Genomic DNA, 24041 nt, shown 5'->3' on the forward strand with positions numbered 1-24041 from the left:
GAGAAGGTTTCAAGTGAAGCCAGAGGATGCAGAATGACCATACAATCTTTACAAAACTATTAAATTTAAAAGGGATAGACGAGTGCAAGAATAAGGACAAGAATATATCCCCTTAACAGTTACAGGGGCTCACTTTCCCTTGAAACTACTGACCCATGAGTGAGGTAAAATGACAGAATAAAAGAACATAAAGAAAAAAATGATAAAAGAAGAAGTCTGAGTTAGGGCAGGAGCAGGAACAGAAAGGGAGATGAGGGATAAAATGGTGGAGTAAGAGACTGAGTTGGAGAAAGAGGACAGAAAAAATAAAGAAATTGCAGAGTGGAATGAGGAAAAGAAAGAAAAAAAAAGAATTTGAAGGGCCTCTTTCAGACTATGTCTCTGCTGTCATAATATACCAGGTGCACAGCCATGTGCAGAACCAACTCCCCTGATCTCAGCTAGCCAATGGCAGATCCAAGTGACTCAGACTGACCTCAGGCCACAAGGCCTAAATTGAGTTGCCCAACCTGCAGGGTTGAATACCCCACAGCTCTATTACAGGTTTCCCTGCCCTTTCTTTAAAGATGTTCAAAGTTGGGAGCTCAGAAAAATACCCTTTATGACCACCTATGCCTCTGCAGAGTGGGTTCAAGGACTGGCCCAATCAGGAGGTCTGAGGGGGGAGGCCCATGGGGGATGTTTCAAGGGCACAAATGTGGCTACCTTCCTTGCTGGAGCTGGTGGCAGAGCAGGCAGGGGAGGGCAAGATCCCACTGAATGGGCCCAAGCAGGCCAGTGGGAGAGATCTCAGGGTGGGCTTCTTCACTGGGGCTGGTGGCGCACAGTCCTCTTTCATATTTTAATCCATTTTCTTTGACTTTCTCCTCAAAATTCCTTTGTATATTCATCAATTTTACTTGCATCCAAGGTATTGTATTTTACACCTTGTTAGTACTGGGTACTTTTGCATTCCTGTAAATATCCTGAGGTCTGTCCTGGAACATAGTAAGTTATGGGAAATTGATATTCTAGGGTCCAGCATTTAAAAATTCCTAGATGGAAACAGAACACTAATCTAGAGTTAATTTTTATCCACTACTGATGACCTATATGTTAAAAAGGTTTTCCTTCTTGTTATTGGCAATAAACACTCTTCCCAGTGATGTGTGAGCTCTTCACACTATTCTTCTACTCATTTGTGGTATCTTTACCCAAATTTAGATCCTTTACATGCAAGTACTGACCAGTAGTCACCCTACTTGAAAGAGATCTTCTGCTGATTTCCAGAGTTTTCTCTCTGTAAAGCTCTCTTCTTTCTCCTCTTCTTCCTTACAAATACCAGCTTCCTTGGCCTCTCCAGGTGTGCAAATCTATCTTCAGCTCAGAGAAGTAACTCTCCCTGAGTTTTGCCCTGGGAACTCTTACCAGGTAACAAGCCTGAGGAATCATAAGGCACACATAATTTTTCCCATCTCTAAGGATCAATATCTTAGACTGTCTAGTTTCCAGTGTCTTGAAAGCCTCTGTTTCCTACTTTTTGTTTGCTTTTTTTTTTTTTTTTAAGGCCTCAAATAAGATAAAGCTGATTCCACTTAATTCTGTTTTGGACAAATAAGGAAGCCTTCCTAGATTAGTTTTCTGTTAATTATTTCTCAATTTGGTATACTGTTACCATATATAAATTGAAACTCATACTTGTAAATTCTGTGTTTGAGTGGGTTTCTAATTTCTTAAGAATGACTTTTTCCACTTCCACTAGCTTCTTGTACAAGTAAATAAATCTATACTTCAAATTCCAAGGACAATTTTCAGGAATAGTTCTTGGTAATCTCTGCATATGGTATGGGATTTCAGTTGTCTATCCTATGGAAATTCTTTACTTAAGCCTTTAGGTGGTTTTATAAGTTTCTTACGTATGCTATAACAAATATCAGAATATGAAGGATGACTTCTAAATGATCCACTATTTGTTTTGGTTCCTTTTTTACTATGTACATTTGAAATATTTTTGAAAGTCACAATGTTTACATCACTGTCATTTTGATATGTAATCCATCTTTTGTGGATTGTTTATGTGGTGAAATTCATATTAAAAAATTAAAAGATAAAAAGAAAAGGTCAACAATAGCATCCAAATGATGCAAAAATAGGTAAACTATTCTAAGGGTACAGTCCTAAATCTTTCATGATCTTTTATACCATAGTGATTAAAATAGAAAATAGTATATTTCTCTGACAATACAACCCACCTTACATTTATAATGCATGACATAATTGCATAAATTTATTTCATCATATTTCCTGCTAAAGTTGCCAATAGGCTACTGAGTATTCTAGAATGACTGGTACTTTGAGTGGTAAAATAGTCACATTTTAAGAAATTCTTCCTTAAAAAGTTCCACAAGACCATAGATATTTGAAATAAATATGTTCAGTTGTTTCTGAAATCTAGCTGCAAACTTCAGACAGGGAATCACTCTTATAAATGTTGACTTTGATTAAAGCACAATGAACATATTATGGCCAAGACAACAGAGTCTCTGGCCCCAAAGCTAAGCAATTTCTGAAAAATGAACTACCAAGGTTTATTTTTCAAAAGGGGCAAGCCATTACAATTCCATGAGTTATCTCATGCCAAAGTGAAAATGAAAAATCAGGTATAGTTTTATAATTTCAGCCATTTTGGCAGCCAAATATTATTCATAGATAATTATTATCATTTATGTGTAGCCAATTTTGAATAGTTACAGACTTTTATTAGAAATTACTAAAAAGACTGCATGATGTATACACAATATTAAGAAAACCAAAGATCTATCTTAAGTGAGGCAATGATGCTTTTAAAACAAAATAAAAGCACTGATGTGAATGTTTGGCAACAATATAGTCTCTTATGGAAATCAGTCTTGTTTAGACAAAAACAGAAAGAGTACAGCAGCCAAATTACATTCACTACTTAGGCATTCCATGTTTTAAACTCACTAGTTACTATCCAGGTCATTATCCATATGCATGCTCCTTTTAAAAATCTTAAAAACCTCAGTCACACATGAACTAGCACAAAGAATCAATGACTGGGATCTCATCTTTTTAAAAAGCTTCTGCGCCACAAGAGAAACCACCAACAGAGTGAAAAGAGACAACTCACAATGTGGAAAAACATTTTAACAGCTGTTTGTCAAACAAAGGACTACTATCTAGAATATATAAAGAACCTAAAAAAAATCAGACCTCCCAAATTTAAAGACCCAATCTAAAAATGACCATCTGAAATGAACAGACATTTCTCAGACAAAGAGGTACAAACAGCAAATGAACATGAAAAAATGTTCAACATCACCAGTCACTCAAGAGATGCAAATAAAACAATGCTGAGATTCCACCTCACTCCAGAAAGAATGGCTGCTATCAAGAAATCAACCAATAACAATTGCTGGCAGGGTTGTGGGGAAAAAGGAACCCTTCTTCATTGTTGGTGGAGTGCAGACTGGTGCAACCACTGCGGAAATCACTATGTAGAAACCTCAAACAACTAGGATTAGATGGTCCATTTGACCTAGCTATTCCTCTGCTGGGTATCTTCACCAAAGAATTAAAAGAATCACACCACAGTGATATATGCACACCCATGTTTATAACAGCACAGTTTGTAATAGCTAAAACTTGGAAACAACCCAATTTTCCATCAAATGGAGACTGGAAAAAGAAAATGTTTTGTCTTTTTTTTTATAAAATGGAGTATTAATCAGTCATAAAGAATAAAAAAGTAAAGACATTTCTAGCTAAATGGATCCACATTAAAGGCCATACTCTTAAGTGAAATAAATAGGACACACATGTGTAGATACTGAATAGTTTCTCTGGTGTAAGAAACTGAAAGTGTAAATGAGGATCAAAATGTGAAATAGAAAGAAAAGGTCCAAAGAGGAAGGGGTAGCCGAAAGGAAAGAAGGAAAAGGATAAATGTAAGATAAGGAAAAAATAGAAACAAAGTCTTTATAAATAGGGAGTTGTGGAGGGAGGGCAAGGGAATGGGGAAAAAAATAAGAACCAAGATATATCATGTAAAGGTACAAATTCCCAATGATTAATGTCATCATATTTTATACCTAAAATGCGATAACTTTTAATGCTTTACATTTTTAAGTGTTTCCTGATTTAATTTCCTTTAAGGTTGAAACTCACATGAGTTTACAACAATAAACAAAGATGCTTTGGATAGGAATGATTCAAGTTTTATGTAACCAAATATGTTAGAATTTGATTTAAGGTGATGCCTTTACTGCTCAGGCCCAGACCTCAGGTAACAGTTACCTGTAGAGGCTTGTCTCATGTTCTAACCTGAAATTCACTGATTCTCATGTGATTTTAAGATTGCTTACTAATATCTCCAAATGCAGATGGGCAGTCTTCACAAATGTTTCAAACATTTCAAGAAAATAATTGTCTGACCTACCCGGTGTAATAATATAGATAATTCATAGAAATTCTACCATTCTGAGAAGCAAAGTAGTTCAGCAGTTTTCAAGGTGAGGTAATGATTGAAACAAGATCACAAAATTAAATTCAGTACTGCAACCTTTACAATGCAGGATTATTATATACTTCTGGAGTCTGTAATTCAGCGTCTCACAGCCGAAAAATGAACATATTCTGGATATAGTGAGAACTTTACAAGTCTCTATTCTTTTGGTGACTTTTTAGAGTAGTATCAATGAAAAGCTTATACATAAGCATAGTTTTCCCCCCTGGCTTCCTTCAGAGCCTGAAACTTTCTTTGTATGGAGCAAAAAGGATTGAAAAGTTTTAAATATTCACAAGCTGTGGGCACAATGTTCCAGAGCCTGCAGACATAAACTGAATTGTTCCAGTTTGAGTAATTCAAATAATTATCAAAGGAATGCATATAGCATGAAAAAGACTTTAAAATACAGTAATACAATCAAGGAGTATGACTGGAGCTGTTAGGCTGAGAGGCAGAAAAAGCTCTGGTCAATCAACATGGTCATGCTGCAGTCTTTAGCATGAAACACCCTGAATTTAGGTCAGGAGACCTTATTCCCACCTCAGCTCTACCATTATCATCTATATTACCTGAAGCAAATGACTTCTGATGCAGTTCCTGCAGAAATAATATAATCCCACTAGGACAGTTATAGGAGGATGTTTTTAAAAATAAAAGCACCTGGAATCTAAGGAGTTAGAAAAAGTCTTGGCCTTAAATGTCTGAGTTTATGTCTTTGAGCATGTCGCTTAATTTTTTTAAACCTATTTCTTTCAGACTATATATAAAAATTGCTGATATGAGCTTAATGCTCATACACACTACCAGAAGGGCAAATATACACCATTCCTACAACAGGTGATCAGGACTTGAAGACTGAGAGCCAGAAATGGACTGTGCTAAATAGATAATAGACACCTGTATATTTCTATATTTAAGAGGGGTTTCTGAAAAGTGGTAAGTCAATTGTAACTTTATGAATTTATGTACTGCAGGAATGTGTGGTCTTATTTATTTTGACTGGCATGGAGTCAAGCAATTTGATAAACCTGCTGGCTAAGGCATACTGTTTAAAGGGCATAAATGGAATTTATGTTGAGAAGATTCCTGACAGGTGGATTTGGTGCATACTCTGTAAAAAAAGATTCTTACAAGGTTCTTTACAGTAAAGTCCTTCTCCTAAAGTCCTATCCTAAAGTCAGTCTAGAAGAGAAGAGAGCAGCAATAAGCTCTGCAATTTATAGAGTAGTCAGTGTTAGGCTGTCACATCAAGGGGCAGTAGGAGGGACAGTGTCCCGATTACCCAGGTACATATTCAGGTCACCTAGAGCACAGACATAATTAAAACTCCATTGCCAATAGGGACAATAATCAAAGTTGTTGATCACTCCAGCTTGTTCCCCTAATCTTTCCTTTACAGTATTTCTCCACTGAGCAGCTGGCATAATAAAAGTGGTCCCTAGTTAAAGATCAATAATACCTGGGGGGAAAAAGTGAAAGAAATAGTGCATATGTACTATAATGAAATTCAATTTTTAAAATTCAATAAAAATGAGCAAGTTAGCAGTATTATACAAGAAAACACAAAACACTGAGTAATCACTTTTCAATGCCTTAAACAAAATATTATCTCTCTTCTATAAGAGAGTTCAAGCAGTAAATGACTAGACACTCAATTTGCAATTTTATAGATGCAAATAAGAAACGGAAGAGAAAAAGAGTTACTAAGATAAAATTACTTTGAAAGATACAAAAGAAGATGACAGCATTCTAACCTGGAATATATAAAATTAGAAATACCAGAATTTAACAGAATTACAGAGAAATGAATAAATTCAGAATATATACAAAACCCAGCAAGTGTCCAATGGGTGTTCATGAAGACAAGAATAGAACAAAGGGGACAGAAAATAAAATATGCACAATTGGATATGAATACTAGAAATCAATAGCAAAATGATAATAGAAAAATTCAAAAACATGGAAATCAAACAACACATTCTTAACATTGAATAAAATAAATAATCAAAAAAGAGATTAAAAATTTTCTCAAGAAAAAGAGATTGAAAATATAGCATACTAAGATTATGGGATGCAGCAAATGTAGCACAGAGGAAAGTTTATAGATAAATTCCTAAAATAAAAAGAAAAAAGTCTTTCAACAAATAGTCTGACATTACATCTAAAGAAACTAAGCGACAAAAAACTCTAACCCCAAAGCTAGCAGAAATATAGGAAATAGGAAATATTAGAGCAGAAATTTTTTAAAAAACAGAATACTTAAAAAAAACTACAAAACTGAGTCAATTTTCTGAGATTAGAAAAAAATCAGCAAATCAAACAAATATTACAGGAGTAGTAGGAGAGACATTACAATTGATGCCAAAAAGTGAGAAAAATCATGAATTATGAGCAATTAAACACCAAATTACACCAGTTATACAGAATATTATGAACAACTATACACCAAAATTTGGCCATGTAGAAGAAATGGGAAAATTTATAGAAACATATGACCTACCAAGGCTGAATTTAGGATTAAAAGTTATAATAGACAATGTGAAATAGGAAATGGGAGGGGTAGTGGAAAGGAAAGAAGGGAATGGAATCAATATGAGGAAATGAAAAATAAGAGAAACAAAGTCTTTGTAGATTGGGTTGAAGGGAGGGCAGGGAAATGAGGAAAAAATAAGAACCAAGATTGGTTATGTAAAAGTACAATTTCCAACAATAAATGTCATTATATTGTACACATTAAATGTAGCAATTAAATTAATAAAAGTTTTTAAAAAGACAATCTAGAAGAAACAGAAAACTTTAACAAAAATTTTAAGGATCACTGATCAAAAATCTTCCATACAGAGAAGTCCAGAACCAAAGAGCTTCACATTAAATTCTACCAAATAGTTAAATAGTTAATACCAAATCTTCTTAAACTCTTCCAAACAGTAAAAGAAAGAACATGTACAAAGCCCTTTTATTGAGCTAGCATCACCCTACTACCAAAGCCAAAGATACCACAATAAAAAGTCAGTACCTTTGAGGAATGTGAATGTAAAATCCTCAGCAAAATAGTAACAAATTGAATCCAACAGCACTTTTAAAAGATCATATACCTTGGAAATTGGTATTTATACCTGGAATGCTGGTATGTTTCAGCATATACATTAAATCATTATGATACATGACATTAAAAGAGTCAATGATAAAAATCATAGAATCATTTCAAAAGATGCATAAAGATAGATGAAAAAATTCAATACCCTTTCATGATGAAAATGAATTACATATAGAAAGATCTTACCTCGCCACAATAAAGGGAAAAATTAAAACACATTGTTAATATCATGCTCAATTGTAAAAACAAAGTTTTTCCTCTGAGATCTAGAATAGGACAAGAATGCCCATACTTACCACTGTACATTAACAACAAATTATACAAAACAGAAATTAAGGAAACAATCCCATTTAAAATAGCATCAAAAAGAATAAAATACTTAGAAATAAACTTAACTGACCAAGGAGGAGAATGACTTGTACATGGTAAAGTGAAACATTGATTAAATAAAATAAATAGCCAAAAATAAATGTGGAAACATCCTATGTGCATGGATTAGAAGAATTAATAGTGTTAAAATGTCTACATTATTCAAAGTGATCGATGCAGTCTCAGCAAGTTGCTAAGCATTTTTCACAGAAATAGAAAAATTGGGACCAGAGATTTAGCTCCGTGGTGCCACTGCCTGCCTCACAAGAGCAAGGTCCTGAGTTCGATCACTGGTACCAAAAAGAAAAAAGAAAATTGTTCAGCATTTTTCACGTAAATAGAAAAAAAAAAAAAAAACAATGCTTAATTGGTATGAAATGACCCCAAAAACTGATTTGACAAAGTAAGATTGAGAAACAACAAAACCTGAGCCATAATTTCAAAATATATCAAGGCAATATGGTCCTAAATAAAAAGAGACCAACAGAACAGACTAAAGGACTCAGGATAAATCCATCCATACATGTTTGTAGAATACATTTGCAAACTGATCGTCAAAAGATGGATCAAGAATACATGAGGGAAAAAAGATAATCTTTTCAATAAATATTGTTTGGAAAATTGGATATCCATATATAAAAGAATGAAACTAGACCTTCATCATGTAAAATCTATCAAACTGGCTAACCACTTAAATGTTTAACTGAAAAACTTTATGGAAATATAGGAGGAGAGATTCTTGACATTGACTTTGGCAAGGATTTCTTGGACATGACACCAAAAGCACAGGCAATAAAAGTAAAAGTAGACAAATAGGATTCCATCAAACTAAAAAGCTGGAAGCATTCAAAAGAGTGGCAGGACAACCTAAAGAAGTAAAATATTATTTAACTTTTTTGCATAAAGTGCAGTTTTTTTTTAATTTTTCTAAGTACATGTTTGCAGTACATAATGATCACATTCACTGTGAGGAAATGGTAGATGTAATACATCTCAATTCTTTTTGCCCTTCCCTCCATCCTCCCTTTTTAGCGAGCATCTGATTAATTATTTTATAAGTCCTTATAAAGTTAATTATCATAAAAACAGATTAATAGGCAAAAAATATAAAATACATAAAACAATTATACTAAATCAAGGTACAATTTTAGACACATTGGCTCTACTGGATTATAATGGTTTTGTTCTCTCTGTTTCTTTTTTTCTTATTGTCTGTCTTTTATATACTTAAAATCATAAAATAGTGAGAGTATAAATTTATGGAGTAAAACGTGATATTTTGATCTATGTATCCAATATAGAAAGATTTAATCAAGCTAATATATCCATTGCTTCACTCACTTTTTTTGTTTTTTAGTGAAAGTATTAAAAATTCATTCTTTTGCCAGTTCTGAAATGTACATTATTTTCAACTGTGTTCAGCATGCAGTACAGTAGATCACTAAAATATATTCCTCCAGTCTAACTGAAAAGTTATACTCTTTGAGCAACATCTTCTATTTGTCCTCTCCCCATCATCTGGTAATAACCCTTCCTTTCTCTGTTTATATGTAATCAAATTTTTTAGATTTTACATAAAGACAATACAGTATTTCTTTTTCTGTAAGAATGGGAGAATACATTTGCAAACCATACCTCTGATAGTGGGTTAACAGCCAAATTATTAAGGAACTCCTATAACATACACATTTCTCTAAAGAACACATAGAAATGGTCAACAAGTATAGGAAAAGATGCTCAAGATCACTAGTCATCAGAGAAGCACAAGTCAAAACCAAAATATTTCCTCACACTTGTTAGAATAAGTATTATCAAAAACACAAGTTGATGAGGATGTGAGGTAAAAAGAACTCTTTATTGATGGAGCTATAAATTGATGTAGCCATTATAGAAAATAATATGGAGTTTCCTCAATGAACTAAAAATAGAGCTACCACCGTATGATCTAGCATTCCAATTCTGGGGGTATATTCATAGAAATTAAAATCAAGGTCTGAATGATTATCTGAATCTATTATACCAAATAGCCAAGTACGGAAATACAAATAGTGCACAATCTCACTTATACACAGAATCTGAAAAAGTCTGAACTCATAGAGCCAGAAAGTAGAATGGCAATTGTCAGGGTGGGCAGGAAGGAGTGGTGCTATTCAAAAGACATAAAGTTTCAGATATATAGGATAAATAAATTTCAGAGATCTACTGTACAGTATGGTGACTCCAGTTAATATAATGCATTATATGCTGGAAAATTGTTGAGAGTAGATTCTAGATGTTCTCACAACAAAGCAAAATGATAAGTAATTGAGGTAATGAATGTGTTAATTAGCTTGATTTAACCTTTTCTCAATGTATAACTATAACAAAATATCACATTGTATATTATAAATATATACAATTTTCAATTTTCAACTATCTAAGATTTTAAAATGTAGAAGTGCCCGTAAAAACAAAAATGTGCTAGTGGAAAATTTTCTGAAATAAAAGAATTAAATCTTCTAATTGAAAAGATATATTACATCTGATTTGGGAAGAGGAGGAATATAATAGAGAAAAATATATACAAGGAATTTCTAAATAATAGGTTATTGGGCAAGAATGATTGTGTAATATATGTCATTCTCTAAAGTGGTAAATCATTTCTATCCACCTTCTCTCCCACCTAAGCGCATGCCACTACCCTATGGAAGACACTATGCACATGGACATAAACCTTCTGGAGCATCACAGCTATTTATTTTTTTGGTTGTGGACTAAAGATTGGCAAAGATTACCACCTGAAAGTGAATAATGATGTAAATAAGAGCTAATTTTTTTTAGAGTGGTCACTTTAGAGTCTGTTACAAAGGATAAATTGCATATTGTTAAAACATAGGCAATGAATTGTGTCAGTTCAGTTAAAGTAACACTAGAAACATTTGAAAAGGTCTGTACAGACAACGGTTTCACTGAGGTCTATGAAATTACACCATTTTGCTCCTCAGATTGAAGTGTGGTTCAGGGCCTGTGCATATCAGTGGACAATACTTAATAGCTGTCGAAGAAAAGGTCAGAGTCAGAGAATGATGAAGAAGAGAATGCAAAAATACTTAGATATGTGTATCTGTAAACTGAACTGCCCCTGAAAGTGGTAGCAAATTTCCACAGAAAAATAAAACTTGTAGCTGATAAAGATGATGATGATGATGATGATTTTGATGCTGAGGACACTGAAGGAAAAACTCCAGTGAAGAAATGTTACAAGATACTCCAGCCAAAAATGCACAATAATTAAGCCAGAAAAGACTCAAAACCATCAACATTAAAACAAAACGTCTAGAATTCTTCAAAAGAAATGGAAAAAAATCCTAAAGTACCAAAAGAACCTAGTTCTATATAAAATATTAACCCAAAAATACAAGCAAGTATAGAAAAGGATTTTTCTCTTCCCAAAGTAGAAGCCAAATTCATGAGTTACATGAAGAATTGCTTCTGGGTAACTGACGAGAAGGCTCTTCAGATTTCTGGCAAAGAGGGAAGTCTCTTTCAGAAAATAGTTTTAAAATAGCTCATTAAAATTTCCTGCCTTATCTCATTTCTGAAACAGTTGAGATATGGCTGTTCTTTGTATAATGCAGAAAAGGAACTTTCCCAACAGTTTGATAAATGTTATCTAGAGTCCACTGACAAGAATGTGTTGTCCAACATGCTTGTTTAGTTTTTAGAAATGGAACTCCACACTTTTCTTGGTATTAATTAAATATTTATGGAATGTTATGATAGAACATAGTAGCAGTGGTGATCAGATAAAAATATATGTGAGAAATAAATTCAGTATTTTGATAAAGTTAAAAAATGTTTTTGAACTTCAACGTTAAAATGCAATACTTAGTGTATCCAGAAAAAATAAATGAATGCAAATTTAATTGACACAAGACAGCTTAGCAACATAAAAGCAAGACAACTGTGAAAGAATATACAAAAAGTCCTCAAGTAACTTAAACCAAAATTTCCACTGTTTAAATATAAAGCAAAAAATATATATCTTCAAATATTCTAGAATTGAGGAAATGCTGTAATGATGCACTTTTTAAAAAATCATGAAATCTATACACTTAAAATACAAATAAAAAATAAATATAATGGGATTAGTGGGAACATCTACTTCTGCCCAACAAGGAAAAACATGTGGAGTTTATTCCTTCTCCTGAGAAAAATAAAAGACAAAATGTGTGAAATAATAGTTTTTCTGTCATTGGAGCTCATTCAATAAAAGTCAGTGATCCCTGAGGGAAATAAAGACATAAACCATGCAACTACCCAGCCTTGCTGCCTAAAAAACAAGGCTACTATATGAGGAAGAACATAGGTGGAGTTTATGCTATATGTTGAGGAGATGGACTTGAACATCCAGAGAAATCAAAGCAACTGGCATGCAGAGGAAAAGTGCCCAAGATGAAATCACCACACGGAGAGCACACACTCCAGACATCCACAGTAGTTCCCTTTCAACTATTAAGCAGAGAACAAATAGTCCATTTCTGTATATACAAATATTTATAACAATATATGAATAAGAAATAAGCACATGAGAAAAGCACCAAAATCATCAGTTACAAGGAAAACTTAAATTTCATTCACAAGATAGCACTCACTAGAATGGCTAAAATTTTGAGTTTATCAAACCATGTTTGACAACTATGTAGAAATACTAGATCTCTCAAATATTACATGCTGAAATGTAAAATGGTATAGCTCCTCTGGAAAATGGTTTTTGCCATTTCCTAAAATAAATATATATATACTTACCATGTTAGCCTTCCTACCCTAAATATTTATCTAGTCACAGTAGTATGAGCAATTGTCCACAAAAAATCTTGTACATAAATAAGTTTGACTTGTCAAAGATGAAACAATTTCCCAACAGGCAAATGAATAAAAAACTGTGGTATATCCACATCAAACAAATATTTCTCCCTAACAAGAATAAGTGATTAGTACATACAATGACAAAAAATGGTCTCGAAATACTCATGTGCCAAGTGACATAAGTCTCTTCTTATGACTTCATTTATTTTTTAAATTTAATTGATACAAACAATAAGAGTATACATATTAATGGGCTACCACATGTTTTCATACATTTCTAAATTACACAATATTTAAATCAAGTTAAAACATGTATCTTCTCAAACATTTATCGTTTGTTCATTTTAAAACATTAACATTCCTTTATTCTAGTCTTTTAACATATAATACATTGTTCTCTATAGTCACTCTACTGTGCACAACAGTAGAGTGTGCTCCTATCTACCTAAAACTTAGAATCCCTTGATCCACGTTTTTCTATCTTTACTGTCCCAAGCCTCTGATAACAATTTTCCTCTCAACTTCAATGAGAGCATTTTTAGATTCAACATATGAGTGAGCTCATGTAGCCTTTCTATGGCTGGCTTATTTCACTGAACAGAATGATCTCAAGTTTCAGCCATATTGCCATAAATAACAAGATTCCATTTTTAATAGCTGAATATGTACCATAATGTATATGTACCACATTTTATTTATCCACTCATCAGTTAATGGACATTTAGATTGTTTCCATTTCCCGATTGCTTTGAATGGTGAATGGTAATGAAGAGGGAATATGGATGTTTCTTTGAGATACTGACTTCATTTTCTTGGGATATATACCCAGTAGTGGAATTGCTGAATCATGTGGTAGTTCTACTTGTAATTTTCTAAGGAACTTCTATACTATTTTACATAATGGCTATAAATGGTGTGACAACTATGTACAAGAGTTTCCTTTTTTCCACATCCTTATCAGCATTTGTTAGCTTTAGTCTTTTTTAAAATAGCCATTTTTAGTGGGACATCTCATTGTGTCTTGGGGTTGCATTTCCCTGTGATGTCATTTATTATAGAATAAGAAAAGTTACTTATACTTCCACAAAGCAGATTAGTGGTTGGATGTATATGTCCATGACATGAACATGGAGAAGGTTTACAAAAGGAGTATGAGGAAATTTATGAAGTTGATGGATTAATCCACTAATTTGACTATAGGTATGGTTTCAGGAACATATTCATATGCCAAAATGTATCAAATTGCACATTTTAAATAGATGCAGCTTATTCACATACCTCTACAAAGCTGAGAAAGTGATATTCTAAGAATATGGCTTCCAAGGTTTGTGAAAAATATTTTAGATGATTTTGTAACTATAGCTAGTACATATTTAAGATATAACTATGTCTCTAAATGATAACTCAAATGCAAAAGAATTAATTGCAAATGTCCTTTCCTGTCTCCTCACTTTGGATCAAGCTTTATTTGAAACACTATGAAAGCTCCCTATAACTTCTGGTGCTCTAGGTAGGTTTTATAATTACTGATTCCTTCTGTGACTGTTCAAGACAAGGTTGAATTAAATAGAAGTACATCTGACATTTGTTAGATCTAAAACTAACAGAAAGCCTCAAATTTTCAATACAAAATGACAGCCACACAGCACATATATCTGTCATAACAAAACTGAAAAAAAAAAAAAAAAACCTGATCTGTTAAAGAGAAAGCACTGTCAGATTGTGTTTGTAAAAACTGCCCGTAAGAAATCCGTGGGCAAGAAAGTCATTTAAAAATAGTAGAAGTAAAATAGATATAATTATACAGGGAAAATACAACACACAAGCACTAAGAGAAACTTGAAGTGAGATAAATGTTAGAGTTTTAATAGAAAAAGTGAAGAAACAAAGGGAAATGATACCAATAAAGTATAAAATTTAAAATAAATTTTGATGCATCAAATAGTATATTGTCATCAATTTTAGACTGAGATGGAAAGCCAGCAGGGAATTTTTAGATGTAATCTGAATTACATTTATAAAAGATCATTCTGAGTTCCACATTCTAGAAAGACTTTTTAGGTACTATGGAAGAAGTAGAGAAAGCAGTTAGGCAACATGGTAATAATCCAGACAAGAAATGATGGTGGTGTAAACCAGGAGAGAATCCAGATCAACATGAGACAATGCATGAGATAGTGACATTCTGGACTTCAAAGTCAGTGCTGTGATAGGGTGAGACTTTGCAAAGCCTTGGTGGGATGGGGTGGGTGGGGCCAAGGGTACTTTGCACGTAAGAAAGACATTAGCTGGCGGCCAGAGTGCAGCAGCCATCCTTCATTGTGATCCCCAGTGATCCACATTTTCTGGTATTCACACCCCTGTGTATTCTCCCACACACACCAAGGTTAGTCTGAGTGACCTATAGAACATGTCAAAGTGGCAGTAAGTCACTTCTGAGACAATTTAATAAATACTTCTGTCTTGGTTTCTTTTAAATGATCAGAGGGAAGACAGCCACCCTGTCACGAGAAGCCCACGTGTGAAGAATGGAGGTCTCTATCCAGTAGCCTCTGGGGACAGAAGCCTCATGTTGACAGCTAGATAAGTGAGTTTAGAAATACATTTCATCTTTCCAGGAGACTTTTCAAATGATTGCATCTTCAGCTAAAATCTGAACTGCAACTTCATGGTAGACCCTGAGCCAGAAACACTAAGTTAAAATTCTGATTCACAAAAGCTGTGACATATAAGTGTTTTAAGCCACTATGTGTTTGGAGTAATTTGTTATACAGTAATAGATAAATAATATAAAGCAAATCAATCTGTCTTTCATGGCTCATTTTTTTTTAATAGTTTGCTTCTCTGTGTCTGGAAACTACATTGCAGGCAAATTCATTCTATTCCATTCTATTTTTTTATTCTAATTCATTCTACATTCATTTAAATACCTGGTCAAAATTTATTCCACTGATTACAATTTTATTTCAATAACTTTAATTTTTATAATTTTTGTCTTCTTTTCTATTTTGTTTGTTTCAAACTTTCTGGTTCTTTTCGGATGAAGCCATGCCTTCATTTAGACCTTTAGATATCCTCAAAACATTCTAGACTTTTCTCAAGCTATATTATAATCTCATGCAAATTAATTATAACTTCTGATCATTGACAATCTTTATAAGTATGAAAATGTTGGTTTCAGTCTCATTTTGTGTAGGAAATGTTTTGTTGCTGTTGTTTTGTACTACATGATTTATCTTTCCTCCCGTTTCTTCCGTCCATTCCACAAATCTGGTTTTAGATTATCTCTACCAAGGCTTCTGAGCCATAATCCACCATCTGGACTCACAGTGAGATCTCTAGGGTAACTATCCTCTGATAATACTAGAATGTTGCAGACCAAGCCAAAGAATGCCTTTGTTTCGATTCTCCCTAAGAAACTATAGCCTTGTTTACCTGTCTCCTTAGACTTTCAGACTGTAGCAGCTGTGTAACACTAGGCATCAGTTCAGAGGAGTTTTCTTTCGGTTTCTTCTCAGTATGTGGATTGTTGCAGTGTCTAGCATCTGGCTTCAAGAAGCAGGTATGCTGCCACAGATTAAAACTAGACCCTTATCTTTCACCATGCACTAAAGTAAAATCCAAATGGATTAAAGATCTAAATATTAAAACAGAAACATTAAACTTGCTGGAAGGTAAGTTAGGCAGAACTCTGGAAGACATTGGCATAGGAAAAGAATTTATGAACAAATCCTCAGTAGCATGGGAACTAGCACATAGAATCAACAACTGGGATCTCATCTTATTTTTTTTTAATTTTATTGAGTTTATTGGTACATTTTAGGGATACAGTACAGTTACATTCATTGTTGGGATCATGTACCTTTACATGGCAAGTCTTGATTCTCATTTTTTCCCCTTACCTCTGCCCTCCCTTCACCCCCTCCTCCCCTCCCCATCTACAAACACTTTATTTTCATCTTTTCATTCTCTCACATTTTTTTCTTTTCCCTTTTTGTTCTTCCCCTACGTATCACACCTTCCCTACACCTTTAGCTCCTTTCCTCCCATTTCTAAATGTCAGTAATCTTATTAGAATCTTATGCATTGTTGCAGAATATTCACACCAGGGAAACTATTTGGTATTTACACATGTGGGACTTATTTATTTCACTTAGGAGTATATCTTCAATATGTATCCATTTTCCTATGAATGAATCTATTCTCTCGCTCTTTATGGCTGAGTAATATTCCATTTTATAGAAAAACCACAACTTCTTTATCCAGTTTCCAACGGATGGGCAAATAGGTTGTTTCCAAGATTTAGCTATTACAAACTGTGCCGCTATAAACATGGGTGCACATACTTCTCTGTGATATGATTCTTTTAGTTCTCTTGGAAAGATACCCAACAGAGGGATGGCTGGGTCAAATGGAACCTCCAGTCCAAGCTCTTTGAGGTATCTCCATATTGATTTCCATAGTGGTTGCACTAGTCTGCACTCCCACCAACAATGGAGGAGGGTTCCTTTCTCCCCACAACCCCGCCAACATTTGTTATTGTGTGATTTCTTGATAGCAGCCATTCTTTGTGGGGTGAGGTGGAATCTCAGTGTTGTTTTCATCTGCATCTCTCGAATGACCAGTGATGTGGAACATTTTTTCATATATTTTCTTGCTGCTTTTACTTCTTTGTCTGAGAAATGTCTGTTCATTTCGGATGCCCATTTTTGAATCGGGTCTTTATATTTGGGGGGACTGATTGTTTTGAGTTCTTTATATATCCTTGATAATAGTCCTTTGTCTGAGGTACAGCTGGTAAAAATTTTTTCCCACATTGTAGATTGTCTCTTAATTCTGCTAATGGTTTCTTTTGAAGTACAGAAGCTTTTTAGTAATATGATGGGATCTCATCTTATTAAAAAGCTTCTGCATGAAAAAAAATGATAATCAAGATCTCAACAATGAATGTAGCTGTACTGTATCCCTAAAATGTACCAATAAACTCAATTAAAGCTGAAAAAAAAAAGCTTCTGTACTTCAAAAGAAACCATCAGCAGAACTAAGAGACAACCTACAATGTGGGAAAAAACTTTTACCAGTTATTCCTCAGACAAAGGACTATTATCAAGAATATATAAAGAACTTAAAACAATCAGCCCCCCCAAATATAAAGACCCAATTCAAAAATGGGCTTCTGAAATGAACAGACATTTCTCAGACAAAGTAAAAGCAGCAAGTAAATATATGAAAAAATGTTCCACATCATGGTCATTCGAGAGATGCAGATGAAAACCACACTGAGATTCCACCTCACCCCACAAAGAATGGCTGCTATCAAGAAATCACACAATAACAAATGTTGGTGGGGTTGTGGGGAGAAAGGAACCCTTCTCCGTTGTTGGTGGGAGTGCAGACTGGTGCAACCACTGCGGAAATCAATATGGAGATACCTCAAAGAGCTTGGACTGGAGGTTCCAGTTGACCCAGCCATCCCTCTGCTAGGTATCTTTCCAAAAGAACTAAAAGAATCATATCACAGAGAAGTATGCGCACCCATGTTTATAGCAGCACAGTTTGTAATGGCTAAAACTTGGAAACAGCCCATTTGCTCATCAGTTGGAAACTGGAAAAAGAAGACGTGATTTTTCTATAAAATGGACTATTACTCAGCCATAAAGAATGAGAAAATAGATTCATTCATAGGAAAAAGGATACATATTGAAGATATACTCCTAAGTGAAATAAATAAGGCACACATGTAAATACCAAATAGTTTCTCTAGTGTGAATAATCTGCAATGATACAGAAGATCCTAACAAGATTACTGACATTGAGAAATGGGAAGAAAGGAGCTAAAGGCGTAGGGAAGGTGGGATGGGTAGGGGAGGGGTAATAAGGGAAAAGAAAAAAATGTGAGATAATGCAAAGATGGAAATAAAGTGTTTGTAGATGGGGAGGGGAGGAGGGGGTGAAGGGAGGGCAGGGACAAGGGGAAAAAATGAGAACCAAGACTTGTCATGTAGAGGTACAAGATCCCAACAATGAATGTAACTGTACTGTATCCCTAAAATGTACCAATAAACTCAATTAAAGCTGGAAAAAAAAGAAGTAGGTATGAGCATTTCACTTCAACTGGGGTCCTTTAGGCTCCTCATAGCTCAAGTCCTAATTAATAACTTAAAAGTCTATTTAGAAAAGTAATAACTAATGCTACCAAAATAAATGTTTATGGTCTTTCTTGAAGATCAAAGGGCCATAAATCAGTCTGTACTAAGTGAAAACATAATTATTTCATACCTTCCAAGTAATGCCCTTGAATTGTGTAAGGAAAGGCTCTTTAGGTAACATACATCTGTTGTGGGGGGTTCTTTAAAACTTCAGAATTCGAATCACACAATATTCTTTTTTCTGTGAACCATACAGTGATACATGCATCTTTTACAATGTATGTAAGTATATTGTCTATAGATGAACATTTTTCCAATCATAATAAAGCACATTTCTTCTTACCTAACTTAGACAAGCCTTATATTGTTGTATTAAAATGCCTTTACGATAGCCATCCCATCCATAGTTATCACATTTTAATATTTGAATGAATAAATTTCACTGTTCTATCACTTGCTTTTGTTCATTCATGTGTCCATCCATTTTCATCTTCGAATTAATCTTCCTTTATGGATGAATGATGAGGTTTTAGAAAATATTGCAAAAGGTTTGCATCAAACAAAAATCAGGAAGGATAGTTATATGTGAAGAAATATTATACTGGGGGGTAATAAGGAAAAAATCATGTCATTCTCAATAGGGTTTTCCATTAAGTACTCAAAGTCTTGAAAGGTGAGCATAAAAAAAAATCCCCAAATTTGTTATGATACCAAAGATAAATCTAAATACTTGGTCACAGGAAAAGGTAGTTGCTCATCATGCTGCCATTGCACAAGATAATGGGCTGGGAAATAAGTCCCTGTGTGGCGTCTTAGTCACTTTCTTGTCAGTGGGATAAAATACCTGACATCCACAACTTAAAAGGAGGAGAGGTTTATTTCAGCTCAGAATTTCAGAAGTTTCAGTTCATGGTTGACTGGCTCAAACACAGGAAGAGCATGGTACAGAGGAAAGCTGCTCACAGCATGGTTGTCAGAAAACAGAGAGGGGAGGTAGGAGCCAGGGAGTCAGTCACACCCTTCCAGGTTAGTCCGAGTAACCCATCTCTTCTGACCAAGTCCACCTCATAATAACACATTTAGCTATGAATCATCAGTGACACTGAGTTAATCCACTGATAAGCATGGTGCTTCCATGATCAATCACCTTCCAAAAACCCTAACTCTGGACACATAAGGCTTTAGGGGACATTGTAGATCTAAACCATAACAGTGGAGAATTGTCTAGGTCTGACTTCACTGCTGATTCACCTTCTGTGGACAAATGGTCATACAATGTTCTGTATGCTGATTTGCTAACCCAGCTTCAGTCCAGTTGCAAGGATATGCGTTTCTCTATCTTCACTTTAGCAAAATAAGTTGTCTTTTTATATAAGCTTCCAGAGTGCTTAAGCACACCTGTATTTTAGCTACATTAAATTGGCTATTTAAATATATAATTACATCTTGGGCTAACTTGACATCTCAAGGACTAACTCCTATAAGAGGGTCAGCAACAAGGCTGCTTGCTATGAGGCCTTCCTGACTCGCACAGCGACAGTCCAAACTCCCCTTCCCTAATGCTTCCTCTACCTTGATAAGAATTTCAATGATATCAACTGTCATGTTGTAATAATTGGTTGGAGTCTTTCTCCCCCATAAGTACCTCTTCTTAAGGCAAGAGAATATTTTTTTTCTTAATACTTAATTTCCCCCCAAATTATTTATTTTGTATAAGAATTGGATATGTGCATACATATACATATATATTAATCGCCTTCCCAAGGCTGGGATAAAACATCTGACACCTGCAATCTAGAGGAGCAGGAGTTAGTTTATTTTGGCTCATGGTTTCAGAGGGTTCATTCCATGGTCAGCTGATTCCAAGGCCAAAATAACATCATGGAAGAGCATGCAGAGAAAAGCTACTCACATCATGGTAGCCAACAAGCAAACAGGAAAAGGCCAGAGAAAGAGATATACCTTCCAAATGCACACATCTAGTGACACCTCTTCAAACCAGACACTGCCTCTCAGCAGCACATTTAAGTATGAGCTTATCAATGTATCAAGCTACTCCATTATCTAATTACTTTCCAAAAGATTCAACTCTGAACACATGAGACTTGGGAGGACATTTCAGATGTAAACTATCACAACATACATAACACAAAGACAAGGAACTATTTTTATCCTTTTTTTTTTTGTATGCTCTGTGTTTTTAATAGAACTCAAAATATAAGAGGGGCTAAATATATATTGTAGGGTTGAAGTAAATAAAATTTAACCCTCTATCCATGTAGTTACTGTTTCTGGAGAAGTTATGTTAGGGTTATGTTATATAAAGATTATGTTATATAAAGTTTATATGTGTCCCAGATAGTGCCCAGATTGAATGCTGCTCTTGTACACTGAAACTCTACACCATTAATTTAATACAGAAGAATAATTTGACCATGCATTTGTACTTAATGTTGCTCACTGCATACAGATTTGGAAAGAAATTAAGTGACATGATGATATTTGTTTCTAAATGTGAAAGTAAGTTTGGTCCTACAGAAACCTGCATCTCGATGGCTACTATGTTCAAAGGCATACTGGTGCAGAGGTTTGATATATTACACCCAATCGTAGAGTTGAACGGTGAACACTGAAATAAAAAGAGAAATTTGTCTTTCTATTACTATCTCTGGCATACTATGAATGAATTTGTAGGCTTATCAAGATTTCACCTGCTTCTATAACTGTTCTTAGTCTTCCCGTTGCATAGCCATTTCCTTAACTGGATCATTCCAATCACCGCTTCCCGTCAGGAATCCGGATTCGAAGCTTCACTCTCTAATCACTACCTCCCCTCCTCATTCGCAGCTCTCAAACGTTGCCCTACTTTTTCCAGTTATCTAGCGTTTTTGTCTGTTTCACCTCCACCCGACACAATCCATCTGTAGACCTCTCCCATGTTTCTTTCTATGACCTTAACTTGAAAAAAATTTAATTCTGCTTAACCTGAAATGTTACTTTCTGTGAGTTATTGTTTGAATATCTAAACACGGGTGGAGAGTAATAAAACGCTTTGTAACTGATCTTTATTTGAATTCAGGCCCACCAATTTCAAATGGACACATATTATGGCCTAGCAGTTCTGTCGTATTTCTCTAGTATATGATTCTCCCACCCCCAACCACTTCACACTTTCTCTCCCAGTTCTCTACCTTCTTGTGCCCCACTCAGTTCATAACATTGGTCAGATTTCATTGAAAAAAGTAAAATAAAACAGGCAGGAACAGCATGCACTTCCTACCTTCAGACACCTATTCCCACGTTCTTTGTTATTATGCATAAGGAATTGCTGCTACTATTATTAGCCACCTTCCCACCTATACTAGGGGTTCAACCCCTCTAATCTTCTTGAGGACTTCATTTCTTCCATTTTCCCATTCTTTCCTGCATTAGTAATTACCACCCAGTAAGAGTTATGCCATATATTGAGAAAGGACTGATAAGTAGATGAGAACAAATAATATTTAAATGCTGCTGACCAGGAACATTTCAAAAACAATTTATAATTTAAATTTTACCCCCAATTTTATATAATGGAACATAGTTTAAGTGCTCTATAAATTGAGGGTCTCTCATAGGAGGAAATGGCTTTTCCAGAGCAAAGATTTTATGTCCAGAAAATATGTATCAAAAATTTTTGTAATGGCTACAGGCCAATGTGCAAAACATGTGGCCATAACACGTTAAGAAAGATTTGCTGTCATATATTGTTGGGTATTCAGCCACCCTCTCTCCAGCATTCTCTATTTAAAAGGTACACTTTTAGTTTCAAATTGTGTAACTGATAATGTGAAACAGGAAGAAAAGGTCTAAAGGAATAGGGGAAGTGGGAAGGGTAGGGAAAAAGAATGAAGGGAAAAGAAAAAATATGAGAAAATGAAAAAATGGAAACAAAGTCTTTGGAAATAGGGAAGGGTGGAGCACGTGGAGGGAGGGCAGGGGTACAGAGAAAAAATAAGAACCAAGATACAGCAAGTAAAGGTAGAAGATCCCAATGATGAATGTAACTGTACTGTATATCTAAAAAGTACCAATAAACATAATGAAAAAAAGTACAAAGGTCTGGGAAGTGGCTCAGTGGTAAAACACAAGTCTAGCATGCACTAGACCTTGGTTTCAATTGTGTATTAGTCAGCTTTCTCATTGCTAAGATACAATACCCAACCCTCACAACTTAAAGGAGAAGTTTAATTTCGCTCATGGCTTCAGAGACTTTCAGTTCAATGTGGTTATCTCCAAGGCAGGAGGACTATATATGGCAGAAGGGCTTGGAGCAAAACTGCTAATTTCATGATGGCCAGGAAGCAGAGTAGGGCAACACTGCCAGACAGGAAGAGGCCAAATACCAAACATACCCAAAACTATGGCTCTATGATCTACCCAGACACACCCAAGCACACCCCACCAGCAAAGCACAAAGTGAATCAAATTGACACTCCACTCTAATTACTACATCCCATCTATTGTCAAACTCATATCCAAACACATCTTCTTAGACATACTTAATCTATACAGAGACAATGGCAAGTTCAAAATTCTACCTAACATAGTACAGTTATCCTGCATAAAACTGGAAAAGCAACAATCCCGTTCCCAAAGTTTCAACAATTCTAGCATTTTTTTAAAGTCCAAGTTGAAATCAATTCTGAGACTGAAGGTAAACTCTTAGCTGTACAAATAAAAAAGCTATATAATCCCAAGGAACAATGGCACTGGACAAACATTCCCATTTCAAAATGGAGGAACAGAGGAATAGAAAAGAATTGGACCAGAGAAAGGCCAAAATCCACAGGGCAAATATTAAGTCCTGTAGTTCTGTATCTGGTATCTGGAGCACGCAATAATAAAATGTAAGTGTCAAAGGGCTTGGTTGGACCTACCCCTATGCCCTTGCCAATTAAAGCCCACATAGTCTTTCTGTTGGGCTGATTTCATTAAAGCTTTTCTGATTCACATCTCCAAACCTTTCCAAACTCCTCCCACAAACCAATTTTAAAGGCTTCTAAACCATATGGTAAGGTACAGTCATAGC

General features: G+C 34.8%; 1 protein-coding gene and 1 pseudogene across 1 annotated transcript in view; one reads left to right on the plus strand and one right to left on the minus strand.

The window, feature by feature from the left end:
• The window catches only part of Gucy1a2 (guanylate cyclase 1 soluble subunit alpha 2), a 475983-nt gene that overhangs the window by 367952 nt on the left and 83990 nt on the right, over positions 1-24041 (minus strand). The window lies entirely within an intron of this gene.
• LOC117286378 lies at positions 10657-11528 on the plus strand (annotated as a pseudogene).

This window comes from Fukomys damarensis, unplaced genomic scaffold, assembly GCF_012274545.1.
Source record: "Fukomys damarensis isolate Sample0158 unplaced genomic scaffold, DMR_v1.0_HiC HiC_scaffold_16, whole genome shotgun sequence".
NCBI classification, from domain to species: domain Eukaryota; kingdom Metazoa; phylum Chordata; class Mammalia; order Rodentia; family Bathyergidae; genus Fukomys; species Fukomys damarensis.